We start from the raw sequence: 19,880 nt of genomic DNA, 5'->3' as shown, positions 1-19,880 counted from the left end.
CAGGGCAAGTCCTTTGGAAAAGAAAGAGATACGTTGTGACAGCTGTTAAGACAGTGACAAACTCAGAGTGCCAGAAGGGTGACCTTACTGGGCAGCTCCCTGAATTAGTGTCTTTAGTTTTGTTTACAAGAATTGATAAAGTAGAGTTTTTCTGTCCCAGTTGCAGGATTTTAGGTAAGAAACGAATTGGTTCATCTTGGGTCAAATATTTTCCCCTCCTCTAATTACTGTGACTATTGCTGACCACACAATACACTGGCAGTATTCAGTCCTGAAGGGTGGTGTGGATAGGGGTAGCTCTTAGAGAAAGGGGCTTGTGGTGAGCTAGAAGGATCCCTGGCCTTGGCCTTTCTAGCACCCAAACTTAACCGATCCTACCACCTCCCTTCTCTTAGTTGCTCATGTCTTTGCCCTGAATCCCACAGAAATTTCAGAGGAAATTTAAAGGCTCTCTGGGCTTTATTCAGTGGGCTGGATGGACAGAGATGGTGTGGAAGAAGACTGGTTTGCTGATTCCAAAGAAATATGATCTTGAACTTACAAGTCCAAGGTCAACCTCTGAATTCTGCAAGACTAGTAACTTTGTCAATGCCTCAGAACTCATCTGATTTGTAGGTCCTGATTCACATGACTGAGGTTTATAAGAAAACGCTGCACAGAAGCTTGGCGCGGAGTTCTGTGCAGTGGCGTCTGTAGCGGGTTGCACAGCACGTCGAGTGCCGGAGGTGATCCGCAGAGGGATGCCGAGAGAAGCGGTTTTGCTGCTGCCGCGGGCTCATCGGCTCATGCCCAGAATCCAAGCTGGAGTCCGGCGTCTCCATGCAGAGTTTGCGGCAGAGCGGGACTGGGACCAGCTCCATCAGCCTGGGAACCTCCTACTGGCCTTGGTTGGGGAAGAGGGAGAGCTGGCAGAACTCTTTCAGTGGAAGTCTGATGCAGAGCCTGGCCCCAAAGCCTGGCCCCTGAGGGAACGGGCAGCCCTTCAAGAAGAACTTAGTGATGTCCTCATCTATCTGGTGGCATTAGCAGCCCATTGCCACGTGGATCTGCCCCAAACAGTGCTCTCCAAAATGAATACCAACCGGGGATGTTACCCCCGGTTCATCTGTCATGTGGCTCAGCCCGCAAATATACAGACTTGTCCCATGGGGCCATCTCTGAAGACCAGACTATGGGTCCTGCAGACCTTGACCATGAGTCCTCAAGCCAGACCTCAACATAGAAACATGGGATCAGAACCTGCAACTCAGCATGGCATCTGAGAAGCAGAGGGTGGCCTGGCTACAGAACTTATTATAGTCCTTTCTTAACAAATCAGGACTTAAGGATCCTATTTCCCCGTTTTCAAGGCCCAAGAGCCTCCAGAAGATAGCCTTCTGGTGTTTTCTCCCCCATAAAATGGTTTTAACTTCTAGATTCTTCTGAGGTGGCTAGGTAGGCTATCAGTAGCATTGCAGAAGGTCACCAGGAGTGTCTCTAAGCCCAGTCCTCACAGTTCTCTATTTTATCTTCTATCTGCAGGGCAGTGATCCAGTTGTTGGTAAATTCCTACTGGAATTTCATTCAAGTCTCTTCCCACTTCTGGACCTATAGAGGACATCAGAGGCTGTGTACGGTGTCAGTTAACAGTTCATATTCAGAACCAAGTTCTCTAGGTTCAGATACTTAGGGGCTGGATAATAGTCATCATTTTACTTCATCTCTTGTAAAATGAAAGTAATAGCCTGGCACATAGTTTAAATAACTGTTAGTTTGTAGTTCTATTTTGCCTTTTCAACTCAAAGCTTTCAGGGGTCCATCAGGGACACAAATCAGGGCCAGATCTCTGATGTAGAACAGAAGGGAGCTGCTTCTTCTCATGGGCACCTTCATAAAATTGAAGACCACATATCAATTAGGTCAATTTCTTGTTCTTCCTCTCCAAGTAAATTACATTGTTGAATTTGTACAGTTTATCTGTTGTGTAACCTTGGCACATCACTGTCCTATCTGAAACACCTATGGGCTGCCTCTCACAGAGCAGGGTAATACCAAGAAAAGCACCTTAAAAAAAAAGAAAGAAAGAAAGAAAGAAAGAAAGAAAGAAAGAAAGAAAATGCTGTACAAACTTTAAATGAAAATGTATTAGTTTACAAATTTTTTAACTTTTCCCAGATCTGTTTTGCAAATACTTTTTTGAATAATAATAATAATAATAATAATAATAATGGCCATGTCCTGTTCTGACTGCTGGGTATAGAGAGATAAATAAGAAAATGGATGGCACTAGAGCAGATTATGCTTAGTGAAGCTAGCCAATCCCTAAAAAACAAATACCAAATGTCTTCTTTGATATAATGAGAGCAACTATGAACAGAGTAGGGAGGAAGAGCAGGAAAAAAAAAGATTAACTTTAAACAGAGACATGAGATGGGAGGGAAAGGGAGAGAAAAGGGAAATTGCATGGAAATGAAGGGAGACCCTCATTGCTATACAAAATTACATATAAGAGGTTGTGAGGGGAATGGGAAAATAAACAAGGAGAGAAATGAATTACAGTAGATGGGGTAGAGAGAGAAGATGGGAGGGGAGGGGAGGGGGGGATAGTAGGGGATAGGAGAGGTAGCAGAATACAACAGTTACTAATAGGGCATTATGTAAAAATGTGGATGTGTAACCGATGTGATTCTGCAATCTGCATTTGGGGTAAAAATTGGGAGTTCATAACCCACTTCAATCTAATGTATGAAATATGATATGTCAAGAGCTTTGTAATGTTGTGAACAACCAATAAAAAAAAAAAGAGAGATAAATAAGATGTGGGCTTTGCTATCAAAGAGCTCCCTAAATTGTGTGTGCATTCGGTGTGGGAAGACATATTTTCTGTCTGAAATCATACAACTTAGGAAGCCAAATCACAATTAGGAAGTTGCTTGTTGAGCATAATCCTAACAAGAAAGGTTGGTGGAGAGTTGGAATAGCAATGAGTGGTGTGTCTGTGAGCCAGAGATATCTGGAGAGTAGGTGTTGGCATAACCACCTTCGCCAGCACAGTTCTATAACGAGGCCCTGCCAGTGTTTGCCTCCTGGTGCTCTTTGCACATCGATGGTTGCTGATAGCCTTTTTGAACAGTCCCTTTCTCTCTTTTTTTTCCTGTATACCTTCTTTCCATAGACATTTTTTCATCTTACATAACAGCACAGCCTGTAGTCTGGAAGTGGAATGAGTTGATTTTCACTTTGGGTCTTACCCACATTGTACTGATCTTACTAGCATATTACTCAGGACAGGATATCCTCACTCCTAGAGAGTCCCTGAGTCTTTCATCCTTAATTGTGCCACTCTGATTAGGTTCTCAGCATCTCTTTGTGGTCCTGTATCTTGCATAGGTCCCTTTTCTTTCCCCTCTCAGCTGTTTTTTCAAAGTTGGCAAATGCCTTCAAGCTTCCATCCAGCCTCTCTTCCTCTGATCCCTAGTAGGTAATCTTGTTGTTTATTTTAATTAATAAAATTTTATTTTATTTTATTTTTGTAGTACTAGGGATTGAGCCTAGGTGTGCTGAACCACTGAATTACATTTCCAGCCTTTTTTATTTTGAGACAAGGTTTTGCTAAATTGCTAAGGCTGGCCTCAAACTTGCCATCCTCCTGTCTCAGCCTCCTGAGGAGCTGAGACTATAGGCATGTGCCACTGTGCCCCCTTCTTTAGTTAGAAATGGAAGTAGAGTGCAACTTCTTCATATGTAGATATAAGCTCCCTGCCAAAAGCCTCAGCTGTCCATCTCTAGTGCCCCAGGTCATATCCTGGACTCCCCCTGCAGCCCACTACTGTCCCCACAGTTCTCATCTACTTTTGTGCCATCTGAGTCTGGGAATAGGAAAGTTGTAGGAGAGAGTGGCTGAGTATTTCTTCTTGTTCCCCTCTGATCCACCAGTGGTCATTTCTCTCTTCAGTGGAAGCCATGTCAGGACCCTTGTCCACAACTCCAGCTCCCAATGGGCTCTGTCTACACTGTTTCTTCTTCTTGTCCCTTTAGACCCAGAGGTGGTAAGGGCTTTCCACTGTTGCTAGTTCCTGGATATTCAACATCTCTTCATGGCTTCCTTTACTCTTCCCAGATCTCTGTAAATAGTTACTTCATTAACTTTTTTCCATTTATTGGAATAGACCTTCTCCTTCTTGTTGGGTCCCTGAGTGATACATAATTCATAGCTTTCCCTGGAGCAACTGCTTCCTGAACATTCCCTGACTCAACAAGTTCATAACACAATTCATTTTTTTTCTCAAATTCCCAAACTGCTTTTCCTCTTGATATTCCCACTTTGGTTAACTATAACCTAGTCAATTATTTAAGTTGAAAACCTGATATTCATCCAAGACTTCTTATTTATTTTTATTTTTTGTGGGGGAGGGTGTACTAGGGATTGAAGACAGGAGTATTCTACCACTGAGCTACATCCCCAGCTCTTTTTTTTTTTTTTTTTTTTTAATTTTGAGACAGGGTCTCAAGTTGCTCCGTCTGGTCTTGAACTTGGAATCCTCCTGCTTCAGCCTCCAGAGTCGCTTTGATTACAGGTGTGCATCATGGCATGCTGCTGAATTCCTTATTCTTCAAATCCATCAGTGCTACTCCCTAAGCATCCTTTGCATCCATCCCTTCTTTTCACTCCCACCCAGTGCCCTGGGTTAGGCCCACATCATCCATTATCATTGCTTTAACTTTTGTAGCAATCCGATTGGTGTTCTTGCTTTAGTCTTGTGTCCCTCAAACCCTTCTTTATGTGGCATTTAAAATGCAATCCGAGGAGGGGGTGTAGTTCAGGGTAGAGCACTTGCTTAGCATCCACAAAGCCATCACCAGGAAAAAAATGCAACCTGAGAATTTGTTTCCTGTGTTTAAAACCTCTCTGATTCTCTAATACCTAGATGATAAAGTCTGAGTTCTTTAGCAAGGAATACCAGGTCCTTTTGGATGAGACACTCCTCACTCATACTCTAAACTTTTAATAGTCTATTTTGTATGTTATGTACTCTAAGAACTTTTCCAGAACCCTCCTCCATAGGGGAGTCCTCCTTGGTCCCTGCTGTGCCTCATTCTTTGTCTTTCCAGTAGAGTAGGAGGGCTTCAAACACATTAATCCACCTCTTCATTCTCAGGGCCTGGCCCAAGGCAAACCAGTCTCAAAATGCATTGAATGAATAACCAGAAATTGGGTCGGTGTGCCAGGGACCAAGGCACAACCTTTGGTGGACAGAGCTCAGGGGGTTTGTGACTAAGCTTTGTGTGTGTGTGTGTGTGTGTGTGTGTGTGTGTGTGTGTGTGTGAGAGAGAGAGAGAGAGAGATATCAGGTCACCCTAATCCAGTGCCCAGTACCAGGCCAGGCTTCACACCAGAGAACAACCCAGTGCAGAGTGACAGAGACCACCCATGAGGCCCTCCCCCGAGGGTTGAGAGTGCAAGGCAAGGGGCCAAGACACACAACTGGACTGTGGGACTTGGAGGAGGCATGGAGAGGGTGCAGCGCCCAGGAGAAGGCACAGGGAGGCGTCACAGGTTCCCTGGCACAGATCTAAGCAGGCGGAGGGGGAGGATTCATTCATCCAAAGCCAGCCTGAGAGCGGGACTGCCCGACAGGCTGGCCCGGCCCAGGCCCGGGAGGGGATTTCCTCAGACTCCCTCCCCCTGGGCTGGGTCCTGGGAACCTGTCTGGACGGTAGAGGGGAGGGAACTGGGAGCGCCTGGCAGGGCGGGAACTTGGGGCTGCTGGCAGCCCCGGTAGCCCGGGTCGTCTCAAACTCGGTGACTGGACTGTGCTGCCTGAGACGCCCCTACCTCGGGCCACCCGAGGTAAGGTCCCCGCTGGGGCGGTGAGGGAGTCCGGGTGTCCACTGGAGGCGGCGCAGGAAGCCTCTGGGCTCTATAGTCCAAGTCTGGCGTGGGTGCTCCCTCCTCACCACCCTTCCGGAGCAGCTTGGAGTGGCCGCTTGGGGTCCTGCAACTTTCGTTTTAAAAGTTGGCAGCAGTTGGACCAGGAGTCAGGGACTGTTTCCTCCAGGGACATGAGGATGGGGGAGATGTCCAGGTAATGTAATGCCCCTTCCTTGTCCTATTCAATCGCTGGCTTTCTCTCCTTCCATCAGTTCTTCCCAGCATCCCTGAACCCCCAATTTTGGAGAGGAGTGTTGGGGATGGAATCTAAGGCCTCAAGCATGCTAGGAAAAGGGTCTACTGCTGAGCACCATCCCCAGTTATAACTCCATTTTTTTCTACCTTCAACTGAGCAGATTCCCAGCCTTCCTACTGGCAGACCTCTGCTCCCGCTTGGGCACTGGCGACCACAGGGTCTGCTGTGCTGCTTTCAGCAAGGCAGCTCCCGGACTTATTTGTTTCCTCCTTCCGGGTCTGAGCATCTGAGGGATTTCACTACCTCATTCATTTATTATTATTCATTTGTTTCTTCCTCCTCTGTGAGTGTGAACTTGGATTCTCCAGGGACCGGGAAGCACTATGTCTGCTTCTCCTGGGATTAAGAAAACTGAAATTTATCCATAAACATTTAAAGATCATCTACAAGCTGGCAGGCAGTGTGGCAGGGTAGAAAATTATTTTGGAGTCACAGGGAGACTTGCCGTATCCCACAACTCACACTTACTTCCTGGACCTCAGTTTCCTTGTCTGTAAAATGGTATTTTTACAAAGATGACAAGAAACAAAACATGCCAAGTACTAAGGCTGGGCATATCATAGAGCCTGGATAAACATCTGCTCTTTCCTTCTTCTTTGAACCCCTTCCTGCCACACCCCTCATTGGCACCTCCCTTGCCTTAGGCTTGTAAAGATACCTGCGACAACCCCTGGCCTTGAAAGCACCTAGGTGGACTTATAAACACAGAACTGGGCAGTGCAGGGAGCAGGTGGAGGAAGAGGGAGGCCAGAAGGTATGGATATGGGACTAAAGAGGGAAAGCACTGGCAGCTGGTTGGAGGTAAAAACACTGAACCAGCGCTGGGTCCAGACCTTCCTGTGTGTCTGAACTTGCACATTAAATCTTTAAAACCAACTCTGCCTGGCTGCAGGGCAAAGGCTTTGAAATACATTATCTCACAAAATCATAAACCTGTTATGATGTTATCCCCATTTTTCAGATGAAGAAATGGAGTAACACTGGTTAAGGAATTTATTTACCTAAAGTCACATGGCTAATAAGTAATGGTTCTAGAATTCAGTCTTGTAGATCAGACTCTAAATTCCATGCTCTTTGCCTGATTCTTTTCTGTCTTAAGTTTCTTGGTGCTAGAAAGGCTGAAAGTGAGGCCAACATGATCCCTCAGCTACTTAAGACACTAGTCTTTTCACTTCCTGTGCATCTCCAGCTTTGGGCTGCCTCAGCCTGGTGGGGAGGAGCACACTCTCTGATTCATTAATTCATCCACTCATTCATTCAATCAAGTGCCCTGTTCATCCCATGAGACTGCAAGGTTCCAAGAGGGTAAGTTCATGTCTGTTGATTCACAGTTATGTTACCAGCACCTTGTATGTCTCTAGGGTAAAACTGTTGGGCGAATCTTTTGTGAATAAATGAAGCTGACAGATATTTATTGATGGATTCCATTGACTGGGATAATTGGGATTCAAAGATAAGTAAGACAAAAGTCCTGTTTCGGGATGTTCACATCTCGTGACAGTTATAATACAAAGAATATACTTCAGACATGAGCAGAGACTGCTGAGGGGCCTAAGAGGGGCATTTAATTCTACCATGCCTGCTTTCTTTCTGCCGGGCCTAGCACAGCACCAGGTATGAGATAGATGCCCACTAAGGCTTTGCAGAGGAGGTGTAAAGGTCAGAGGGGTACTCAGACTTCTCCAGGAGAACAAACTGGGAAGGGAAGATGTTCTAACAGAGGGAGAAGCTTATGAAGAGGCTTAGTGGAAAGTGGGAGCTGGAACTGCTCAGGGCTCAGTAGGCTGGAATATAGGGTGTATTGCAGGGAATGGCAAGAACTGAAAGTGGAAAAATAGGTCTCAGGTCAGGAAGCCTTTGTGAACCTTGTTAATGAACTTGGACTTTATACCATAGACCCTGATTTGCATTTCAAAAGTGTGACCAATGCTCAGGGTCTAGGTGATGACAGAGGTTTTCTGGCTAGTGGGGTCCTCTCCTTAATGAGGAAATAAGATTTTCTTTTTAGGACCTTGTGATGGTTTGCTCATGAACAGCCTCTTGAGTTGTCCCATGTCCTGGTCAATTAACATTCTGTCCTTAGTTGTACACTGGATCACTGCTAACTGTTCCTTCTAATAAAAGCGCTGAAATTTATGAATAATTTACATTTGTATAACTTGGAGCAGATTCAAAGACGTTCTTCTTGCTAACTTGCAGTCCCATGTGCTTTCTTATGTAAGAGATAGAGTTGTAGATGGGTGGCCAGGAATTCCACCTAGCTCTGCGTGTGCCTGGGGAGGGTGTGTGGAATATGCCAGTCATCCTGCAACTGATGGCTTTGAAGGAGCCAGTTTCCAGATCCTCAGCCTCCACAGGTATTGCTTCTTAAATGCTTTCTTCTTCTCTAGATTCCTTTCAATTCTCCTTTCAATTTTGCTCTCATTGTTTCTCTTCTTTGGCTTTTCAAAAAAAGGTACACCTCTATCCATCTTTAATCTTTCTGTGACATATTGTTCAAAAGGACAATTGGAGAAGCTCTGTTCCTGAGAGAGAGCAAGCAAAAAAGTAAAATAAAATAGTAAGGGGTCACGTCTCACTACAGACTCATAGTATTTATTTATTCAGTTTAGTTTAATTCAATTTGCAGTACTGGTGATTGAACCCAGGGGTGCTCTATCATTGAGCTACATTCCCAGCCCTTGTTATTTTATTTGGAGATAGGGTTTTACTAAGTTGCCAAAACTGCCCTTGGAATTGTGATCCTCCTGCCCCAGCCTCCTGAGTCATTGGGATTACATGCTGTGCCACCAGGCCCAGCTCATAGTATTTATTTTATTTTAAAATACTTGTTTGATTCTATTTATGTGCTAGACACTGTTTGATGAATTTTACAGAAAAGGAACCAAGTCTATAGATACTTTGATCTTTTTTTTTTTTTTAAACAGATGAATTTCCTGAGGCATGGAGAGGTTTGGTGAGTTGCTTGAGGTCATAGAGCTATTAAGTGATAAAATCAGGATTTGAATTCAGGCACTTTGTACTCCTCTAGAATTGGGGCTGTTAACCGTGATGTCTTTCTATTAACCTTAAGTTATTTAGCTCTTTATGTATTGTACAATTAGAGTTGCGAGGAGCCTGTTGTCATGGGAATGCAAATGAACACATTTATAAAACTTTTTTAAAAATGCAGTGTATTTTCTTACAGATAGAAAAAAATCCATCTAATTTGGCTGGTTGGTTTGACAGTGAGGAGTGGCTTTGCCAACGGGATTATATGGTAGACATTTCCTGTAAACTGAACAAGCTAAATCTGTAGCTCCAAGGTTTGGGTGAAGATATATTTAAAGCATGTCTCTAACAAAGACTATGCCAGAGAACTTGGTCTTAGAACCCATTTTAGCTTGCGAAAAATAATTTTAGATATTAACTTAAAAATGTGTGACAGGGGCTGGTGGTGTTGCTCAGAGGTAGAGCTCTTGTTTAACATGCATGAGGCCCTGGGTTAGCTACCCAGTTTAAAGAAGGGACATAACATTTTCAAAATACTTATGGGGACTCATAAACAAAAATATGTAAAAAAAAAACCTTCCAAAGCGCAGCACATGTAGACAGCACTGGCCATGTAACTTAGTGAGGATAAGGTTCCTGATAAGGTGAGGTCAAGTGGCTTGCTCACAGGAAGGCAGGGGCAGAGTTACAGCAGGAACCAGGTTTTCTTGGCTCCTACAATGTCAGTGCTCTTTCCATACTCCATATTTCTTTCTTTTTTCTTTTAATTTTAAATACATTTTTTAGCTGTAGATGTACACAATACCTTTATTTTATTTATTTATGTGATGCTGAGGTTCAAACCCAGTGCCCCACACATGCTAGGCAAGTGCTCTACCACTGAGCCACAGCCCCAACCCCCCATACTCCATATTTCCTCTTTTCTTCCTTCTTTTTCATTTGATGGATAATTCAGCAAACTCTTAGCCCCATTCTGTGCTAGGCTGGAGTACAGATGGAATAGAAAAACAAACATTTCTGTCTCTTCTGGAGCCAGTAAAGAGTCAGACAATAAATATACCAGATATTTTTAGATATGATAAATGCTGGGTACAAATAAGCAGGAGAATGTGCTACAGGATGTGAGGGTGGGAGAAGGAGTGGCTGGGGGAGACTCCCTAGGGAGGCACTACTTGTTTTGAAGAAGGGTGTGTGTGTGTGTGTGTGTGTGTGTGTGTGTGTGTGTGTGTGTGTGTGTGTATGTGTACATTAGAGTGAGGAGGAGGGAATAGAAAAAGCTACACCAAATGAATGGCAAGTGCAAAGACCCTGAGGCAAGAGTTTGATGTGTTCTGGGAACAGAAAGAGTCCCTGTGGCTGCAACTCAGAGCTGTTGGGAGAGAGCGGTAGAAGCTGAACTCCATAAAGAAGGCAGGAGCTGAGGTCAAACTGGGACCTTACCAGTATTTATCCTGAAGACCGTGGGTAACCGTGGAAGGCTTTTTAAAAAAATTTTTTTTTTTTTGGCAGTTCTAGGTATAGAACCCAGGGTCTTGTATGTGCTAGGCAAGTGGTCTACCACTGAGCTACACCTCCAGCCCTTTTTATTTTATTTGAAGACCAGCTGGCCTTGAACTTGCAACCCTCCTGTCTCAGTCTTCCAAGCAGATGGGATTATAGGTGAGCACCATGGGGGCCCAGTCCTTATTGAAGGTTTTAAAGGAGAATTAATATACTCTGATTTATGTTTTTTTTTTTTTTGGGGGGGGGAAGGGTAAGTAGGAGTGGAAATGGAGGTAGAGACTGATTTGGAAGGCTATTTCAGGTAAGATATCTGCAGTCTGATCCCTGGAGGGATCCAAAGATGGTCAAGGTTAATGAAAGGCAGAATGGTATGAAATGTCATTCTGTCTCTGGCTCAGATGAGGGACGTTGGTAGCTGTTGCTGTATAATAAACCACTCCAAGATTTAGTGATTGAAAACAAGTACCATGTTATTTTGTCTTTTGCTGTTTTCCGCATGGGTAGCTTGGGCTTCCTCATAGCACGGTGGCTTCAGGGTAGCCAACCTTCTTACGTGGTGTCAGGCTTCAAGGAAGGAGCTTTCCAAGAGGAGCCACATCTCTTAGGGCGTGGCCTTGGACGCACTCTTTCTGCTATGTAGTATTGGCCAAAACCAGTCATAGGGTTGGCCTAGATTGAAGGAAAGTGGAAACAAACCTGATCTTTCAGAGGGAGGAATGGCAAATAATAGGCTCCATTTTTAGTTTGCCATGCTAGGTTTATGGAAACTGAGTACTGTAACCACTCAGATGGGGCTGACCCATTTTTTAGTCTAAATCATAGCACATTGTGTTGGAACAATTTATAGGTCTTTATTCCCTGCTGAATTCGGGAGCCTGGAGAAATGAAAAGTTTTTTTTGTTGTTGTTGTTTTGTTTTGTTTTTTCCCTATGTGTTTCCAGAGCCCATGGCATATAAGTCATTCAGAGAAAGTGTGTCCAATGAATGTCCACATAAGCATTCAGTGGTTATCAAAACGTGGTGTGCAAAAGACTACCTGGGAAACCTATTAAAAATGCCTACAGATTCCCAGCATGACCCAAGCCCAGAATCTCTGAATCTTAATCCCAAGGTTAGGATTTTATTCTTTGATGCTCATTAAAAAAAAATTCCCAGACCCAGGTTTAGTGGTACACGGTTATAATCCCAGTAAATCCAGAAGCTGAGGCAAGAGGATCACAAATTTGAGGCCAGCTACTTAGCAAGATCCTATCTGAAAATAATAAAAAAATCTGGGGATGTAGCTCAGTGGTAGAGTGCCCCTGGGATCAAACCCCAGTGCCAATTAAAAAAAAAAAAATCCCAATGTACATGTCCCAGCCTAAGAGACTCTGATTCCATTGATCTGGAATGAGTCCAGATAAATAGGCTCATCAGAAGATTCTGATATGAGGCCAGGGTTAAGAACAATAGCTTTAGGTATAAAAACCAAGTATCTTTGCCTAACCTCCTTGGATGATTCTGAGCTGATTGATCTGGGACAGGGTGATCAAACACCCTTGGTTTGCCCAGGTCTGACCTGATTTTAGCTCTGAAAGTTTCACATTCCAAGAAACTCACAGTCCTATGCAAACTGGGATGATTGGTTATTATCAATAGATCACTGAAATGTTTAAGAAACATTTCATTGAGGTAGCAAAAGTCTTTTTGGGAGAAAATACCTACAAATTTCTAATAAAAAAGCAATGATTTTTGTCTCATTACTTGAGAGAGTGATATAGTATCATGATGCTCTCAAACAGCCAACTGCTTGAATTAGGGAGGAAATGTCTCAGGGTCAGGATCCCATCAGCGCTGTATGCTGGTGTGCTAGGTCTTTTGGCTCATTTAGTGTGTCCATTTGGGGGGATTCTTCCAGACTGTATTTCTTAGTGTACATGAGGAAGCTTCTAAAGCTCAATCAATAAAGATGATGATGGGTTGAGGATAGTATAAGATGCAGGAGGGATTTCCCTATGTCTCCTATAGCAATGTGTGTTATTATTACTATTATTAACATTATAATGGGGGTACATAAATCTCTGTAACATACGAAACAGTTCTGTGAGGAGGCAGACCATATAGTGGAGAGGCCTAGGATCTGGCCTCTCCTGGATGAGTGGATTTGTTCTCCTGCTGCGCTGTCACGAGATAATCCTGGGTGCCTGTTTTTGCCTCAGTTGTTCATCTGTAAAGTGGAAATAACAATGATTTCGCCTTCATAGATAAGGCAGATGGGAGGAGCCACCAAAATAAATAGGAGAAAGTGGTCCTTAGACTGGAAAGGGTGAGGTGTTATGATGGTCTAATAGGAAGGACACGAAGAAGCTATTCTGTGTGTGACCAAGGCTCTGGTCCCTCCACCCTGAACTGCAGTCAGAGCTGTGGGGGTCCAAGGAAGAAGCCTTTAAACCATGATGAGCTCTGGTGAGACCTCAGGAAGCAGAGTGGCCCTACCTTAGTTGCCCTCACTGGGGAGGGTATGTGTGCTTTGCCTCAGAAAAACTGTTGAAAACCTGGGTTTGTGAAGCATTTTTTTGTTTTTAAATCTTTTCCCCTATTTATTCCAAATGTGCCTTCAGAAATGGAGCAAAAGGCAAACAACCACAACCACAAGCCCATAATATTGAAAAGCCAGTTTCTGAATTTATGTAGCTAAAAAAGCATCATTTCAGGCTGTGACCACAGAGAGATTGCTGGACTCCTTGAACTGGGCATAATGATGGTTTGCTGTATGATGAGGGAGGCTGTTAATCTCTGTGGCCCCAAAGCCCAATCTGTGGCCTCTCCAGTTACCCAGGTTGCCTAGCAACGCCACCAAAAGCCTCCCCACCAGGCAGCAACTGGGCACACCCAGCCAGCCAGCTGCTTGCCTTCTGGGCTCCCGGGCCACATCAAGGCTGGACTCAGCCCGGGAAGGGGCCCGCCTGGTACCAGTGAATGGGTGGAGCCAGCTGTTTAGAACAACAATCCAGATATTTTAAACCTACTCGTTTCAATGCAGCTAGGAAACAGCACAAACTACTGACCATGAATGTCTTCCACCAAAGAGGAGTTGTCCTAAGGGTATTGGCCTTGCCAGTGCCCTTCTGGGCCAGGTGAAGGAGGTAAGGTGAGCCTGACTTAGTCTTTCTGGTTCTCAGAGAGGCAGATCCTTTTCCTGTCCTGGGCACTTGACTCCATCCAGATCCCTGTGGTAGAAGTGGGGGTTGGGGGATTCTCAGCCCCAGTGACCTGCCAGTTCTTCAACAGTTTTCCTTTGAGAATTCCCTGGGTTTGGTCTGGGTCTGTCTGTGGAAGCTGGCACACAGTGCTCACTACCGGGGCCATCAGGCTACTTGATTCTTACAATTCCGTGAGACGCTCAGGGTAGAGGTGAGCTCTGTTACAGCCGGGGAAACTGTGGCCTAGTGACATGCGGACACCGGGAGTAGACAGTAGGCGTTCACGGTGCCACACAAGCCGTGCTGTTCCTCAGGGGTAGTCATCACAACACAGTGGCTCTACTGGTCTCCTCTGAGGACTCAGAGAGGGCAGGATGGCGGTGGGCCATGCAAATCCAGAGGAAAAGGCGCTTTGCAACAGAAAGTGACACAAGATCTCGTCCATGTGGTGTGGATGTAGTTCCTTCTTCCTTTCCTTTTTCTCTCCGTACCTCTTTCCCCCCTCCTTTCCACTAGCATTCTTTTAAATAAACTTTTTTGGGGGGAGAAGGGTAATTTTAGATTTATAGAAAATTTGCAAAGGTAGTGCCGAGTTTCCTATACCCTTTATTCAAATACGAAGTTATTTTTAGTTTTTATTTTTTTTTTTTGGTGCTAGGGAGTAAACCCAGGGCCTCATAAATACTAAGCAAGGGCTCTACCATTGATCTACATCCCAGCCCACAGATATTTTTTTGAACACCTACTATGTGCCAGGAATGGTGCTGGGTATAAAGAATATAGCAGGGAACAGGTCTCTGCCCTCCATGACAGCATGAGTATAGTATGTGAGCTGGAGTAGACTTGGAGACCCTTATTCTGGTTCTTTATTATTATTTTTTTGGTACCAAGGATTGAACTCAGTGAGCCACACCCCAGACCCTTTTTATTTTTTATTTTGAGACAGTCTTGCTAAGTTGCTTCAGACCTTGCTAAGTTGCTGAGTCTGGTCTCCAACTTGAGATCTTCCTGCCTCAGCCTCCTGAGCCACTGGGATTACAGGCATGTACCATCATGACCAGCTCAGTCTGGTTCTTAAAGGGGCTGCTGCCTCCACTTCATCTGGTATACTTGTCAGAGATCTACTAAATCTATTCAATAACTCTTTGGCAGTGGGTCCTGGGAATCTGCATGAAAACAAGTGCTACAGGGGATTGTAAAGCCTAGTCAGTATCTTGAGGAACTACTAGTCTAGTGAAGACTATTCACTGTGTAGGTAAGACAGCTGTGACTCAGAGACAGAAGGAACTTGTCCCTGGTCACAAGAAGTGGCAGAGCCTAGATCAGATCACAACTTTCCTGAATCTGTGCAACTTATACTATGTCTCCTAAACACAGAGAAATGAATTTCACTTGTAAGAAAAGACTCCAAGCTAAATATGCTTAACCCAAGGCCAGTATCATTCTAAATGGAGAACAATTGAAAGCATTCCCCCTGAAAACTGGAACAAGACAATGATGTCCTCTTTCACCACTTCTATTCAATATCATCCTTGAAACTCTAGCCAGAGCAATTAGATAGAAGAAAGAAATTAAAGGGATACAAATAGGTAAAGAAGAACTCAAACTATCACTATTTGCTGATGACATGATTTTTATATGGAGAAGATCTGAAAAATTCCACCAGAAAACTTCTAAAACTAATAAATGAATTCAGCAAAGGAGCAGGATATAAAATCAACACCCAAAAAATCAAACGCATTCCTATACATCAGCAATGAATCCACTGAAAGAGAAATTAGGAAAATTACCCCATTCACAATAGCCTTAAAAAAATAAAATACCTGGGAATCAATCTAACAAAAGAGGTGAAAGACTTCTACAATAAAAACTACAGAAAACTAAAGAAAGAAATAGAAGAAAAACCCAGAAAACGGAAAGATCTCCCATGCTCCTGGATAGGCAGAATTAATATTGTCAAAATGGCCACACTACCAAAAGTGTTATATAGATTTAATGCAATTCCTATTAAAATCCTAATGACATTCTTCATAGAAATAAAAAGGCAATCATGAAATTTATTTGAAAAAATAAGAGACCCAGAATAGCTAAAGCAATCCTCAGCAAGAAAAGTGAAGCAGGAGGCATCGCAATACCAGACCTTAAACTACACTACAATCATAGTAACAAAAATGGCATGGGATTGGCTCCAAAATAGACTTGTAGACCAATGGAACAGAATAGAGAACACAGAGACAAACCCACATAAATACGGTTATGATATATGAGACAAAGGTACCAAAAACATTCCCTGGAGAAAAGATAGCCTATTCAACAAATGGTGCTGGCAAAACTGGAAATCCATATGTAGCAAAATGAAACTAAACCTCTATCTTTCACCCTGCACAAAAATCAACTCAAAGTAGATCAAAGATTTAGGCACTAGAAAAGAGACCCTGCACCTAATAGAAGAAAAAGTAGGCCCAAATCTTCATCACTTCAGCCTAGGATCTGATTTCCTTCACAAGACTTCTAAAGTACAAGAAGTAAAATCAAGAATCAATAAATGGGATGGATTCCAATAGAAAAGCTGCTTTTCAGCAAAGGAAACAATAATGTGAGGAGAGAGCCTACAAATTGGGAGAAAATCTTTACCACATGCACCTCTGATAAAGCATTAATCTCTAGGATATATAAAGAACTGAAAAAACTTAACACCAAAAAACCCCAAATAACCCAATCAATAAATGGGCTAAGGAACTGAACAGACACCTCACAGAAGAAGAAATACAATTGATCAACAAATATATGAAAAAGTGTTCAACATCTCTAGCAATTAGAGAAATGCAAATCAAAACTACTCTAAGATTTCATCTCACTCCTGAAACTGTATTACAAGATGAAACAAGGGCTGGGGATGTGGCTCAAGCGGTAGCGCGCTCGCCTGGCATGCGTGCGGCCCGGGTTCGATCCTCAGCCCACATACCAACAAAATGTTGTGTCCGCCAAATACTAAAAAATAAATATTAAAATTCTCTCACTCTCAAAAAAACAAAACAAAACAAAAAAGATGAAACAAATGTCAATCATCAAGAATTTGGGCAACGGGGCTGGGAATGTGGCTCAAGCGGTAGCGCGCTCGCTTGGCATGCGTGCGGCCCGGGTTCGATCCTCAGCACCACATACCAACAAAGATGTTGTGTCCGCCAAAAAACTAAAAAATAAATATTAAAATTCTCAAAAAAAAAAAAAAAAAAGAATACAGGCAACAGTAAATGTTGGTAAGGATATCAGGGAAAAGGTACACTCATACGTTGCTGGTGGGCCTGCAAATTGGTACAACCACTATGGATAGCAGTATGGAGATTCCTTAGAAAACTTGAAATGGAACCACCATTTCACCCAGCTCTGTTTCTACCCAAAGGACTTAAAATCAGCATACTACAGTAATGCAGCCACGTCAATCTTTATAGCAGCTCAATTTACAATAGCTAAACTATGGAACCAAACTAGGTGTCCTTCAATAGATGAATGGATAAAGAAACTGTGGTACATTTATATTCAATAGAATATTACTCAGCATAAAGAAGAACAAAATTACGACATTTGCCAGTAGATGGATTGAGTTGGAGAATATCATACTAAGTGAAATAAGCCAATCCCCCAAAACCAAAGGGCAAATGTTTTCTCTAATATGCAGATGCTAATTCATGATAAGGGGGAGGGGCATAAGAGAAGAATAGTGTTACCTGAGATTAGGTAAAGGGAAGTGAAGTGAGGGGAGGGGAGGGGATGTGGGGATAGGAAAGACAGTAGAATGAAACAGACATTATTACTTTATGCACATGTGTGACTGCATGATCAATATGATTCTTCAACATGTACACTCAGAAAAATAAGAAATTATATCCCATCTATTTATGATATATCAAAGTGCACAAATGCATTCTACTGTCAGGTAAAACTAATTAAAACAAATAAAAAATTAAAAAAACACAAAAAAACCAAAAAAAACTCCAGATGGAGTTTAGAAGAATGTTCTGACCATTCAGCTAAATCAGTTAGGTTCCTGGTCACAAGGGACTGAAACTGATCCTGACTGACAAAAATCAGAAAATGAATTTAATTGAAAGCACATTTGGGTGGGTTAAAGACTCCTGGAGATGGAAGATGGCTTGGGACATGAGCAGAAAGAAAGGGCGACAAGGCAGCGAGCATTCCACCCCAGTCCCCTCAGAAACAGCACAGAGCCTGTGCATGCTCAGTGCTGCTGCTCCCTTGTTGCAGTCCAGTGGTGCTGGACGCTAGATGCCACACCGACCCCAATGGCAAGGTGTTTGGACACCAGATGCTGCGGCCACTGTTGTAACCACTGAAGAGATTTTCCCCATTCCCAGCTGCATTCTCGACCCTCCTAAGCAAATGTGACTGACTGGTTAAGCTGAGGTCACCAACCAGAGCCCTTGCTGCCTAGGGACCTGGAAATGTGAGTTTTAGGCATTTTAGCTTCTGTAGTGGGATGTGGTCCTTGCTGCCCACCAAGATGAGATGAGAAATTTCCCCAGAAAACTGACCACACAACCATGATCTAAATGTTATCAAAAGAATAGACTGAGCTGGGCAGGTGGGCACACGCCTATCATCCCAGCTACTTGGGAGACTGAGGCAGAACGATGGCAAGTTTGAGGCCAGTCTCAGAAACTTAGTGAGACCCTATCTCCCCACCACCACCCCTAAAAGGGCTGGGCATGTAGCTCAGTGGTACAGGGTTTGTCTACCACGTGTGAGGCCCTGGGTTCAATTCCCAATACCCCAAAAACAAGTAAGTGAGAAATAAATAAATAAATAAAGACTGAAAGTCCTTGACATTTGCAAACTGAACACATACAGTCTGGGCATTTTATTAGCTGCCCTCGTAGGCCCACTGTGAATGACTGAGCTAAATGATTTGCTTTGCCCAAGGCAACCATTTACTGTGCCTGGATAGCTCACGCAACTTCATTATTCTCTACTGGTTATAGCCTGTGTGTGTTATGCATTTTATGTAACTGCAGTGATTGAAATCTTTTTTCTTGTCTGGGGAGTAGAAAAAACTCATAAAATAAGTCACTTGATAGTGACAGTAGGAGAAATGAAGAGAAAGTGAAGAGACCTGGGAAAGTGACATCATCATCATCATCATCATCATTTTTGCCACCAATAGAAGTTTTGAGTAAAGTGGAGTGGGATATCAAGTTCAGTGATATCTAGGGTCTTGATATCAATACAGCCACTGTGTGTGTGTGTCACAGACAGAAGTGCTTTGGAGAGTTGCTCTAGTGGGCGTCAGCCAATGGAAACTGCTCTTTAAGAAAAAGCTGAAGCCTTATTACAAGATGAAGAGAGACACACTGGCTGAGTTTCTTTTTTCTTCTTTGGGAATTTAGGTGCCAAGTATTAAATATGACTAATGCTCCTCTAACAATAAATTTTTATAAGTAACTTTACTTCTATGCTTTCAGAGCATTTAGAGACTGAAATAGAACCAAATTTTTTTCTGACTATAATTTACAATGTAATTCTGGGAGATACTATGTAATATATAGTGAATCAGGCCAAAGGTCTTTTTTAAAAAAAAAATCCTTTGCTAATGTCAAGGGTCTCCTATGGAAATCTCTTCATGGAAATCTCTTTCTACTGTTTTGTTTGTTTTTTAAAGATAGACAACCATTTTGAGTAAACAAGCACAGGCCCTACTCTTCCCAGTCTTTGGCCAACATACTGGCTCTGTGATTCTTTTTTTTTTTTTTTTTTTAATATTTTTATTTATTTATTTATTTATTTATTTTTAGTTGTTGATGGACCTTTATTTTATTTGCTTATTTATGTGTGGTGCTAGGAATCAAACTCTCACATATGAAGCAAGCGCCCTACTGCCGAGCTACAACTCCAGCCCTTTTTTAAAAAATATATTTATTTTTTAGTTTTAGGTTTAGGTTTACACAATATTTTTATTTTACATTATATGGTGCTGAGGATGGAACCCAGTGCCTCATGCATGCTAGCGAGCACTCTACCA

The 19,880-nt window shown here is 43.0% G+C and overlaps 1 protein-coding gene and 1 long non-coding RNA gene across 10 annotated transcripts in view; one reads left to right on the top strand and one right to left on the bottom strand.

The window, feature by feature from the left end:
• LOC106145332 (uncharacterized) overlaps positions 1 to 19,880 on the bottom strand; it is an 84,992-nt gene that overhangs the window by 16,489 nt on the left and 48,623 nt on the right. The gene's annotated exons all lie outside the window — the stretch shown is intronic.
• Rhbdl2 (rhomboid like 2) overlaps positions 5,570 to 19,880 on the top strand; it is a 45,739-nt gene continuing 31,428 nt past the window's right edge. Inside the window, exon 1 of one of the 3 annotated variants that reach the window (XM_078025952.1) lies at positions 5,570 to 5,830. The gene's annotated coding sequence lies outside the window, so the exon portion shown is untranslated. Of the gene's footprint in view, positions 6,066 to 19,880 lie in introns of all 3 variants that reach the window. The other 2 variants (XM_078025950.1, XM_078025951.1) reach the window with 2 other exon arrangements.

The sequence above is a fragment of the Ictidomys tridecemlineatus genome, chromosome 11, assembly GCF_052094955.1.
Source record: "Ictidomys tridecemlineatus isolate mIctTri1 chromosome 11, mIctTri1.hap1, whole genome shotgun sequence".
NCBI lineage: Eukaryota > Metazoa > Chordata > Mammalia > Rodentia > Sciuridae > Ictidomys > Ictidomys tridecemlineatus.
This window is presented reverse-complemented; position numbering and strand designations above follow the sequence as displayed.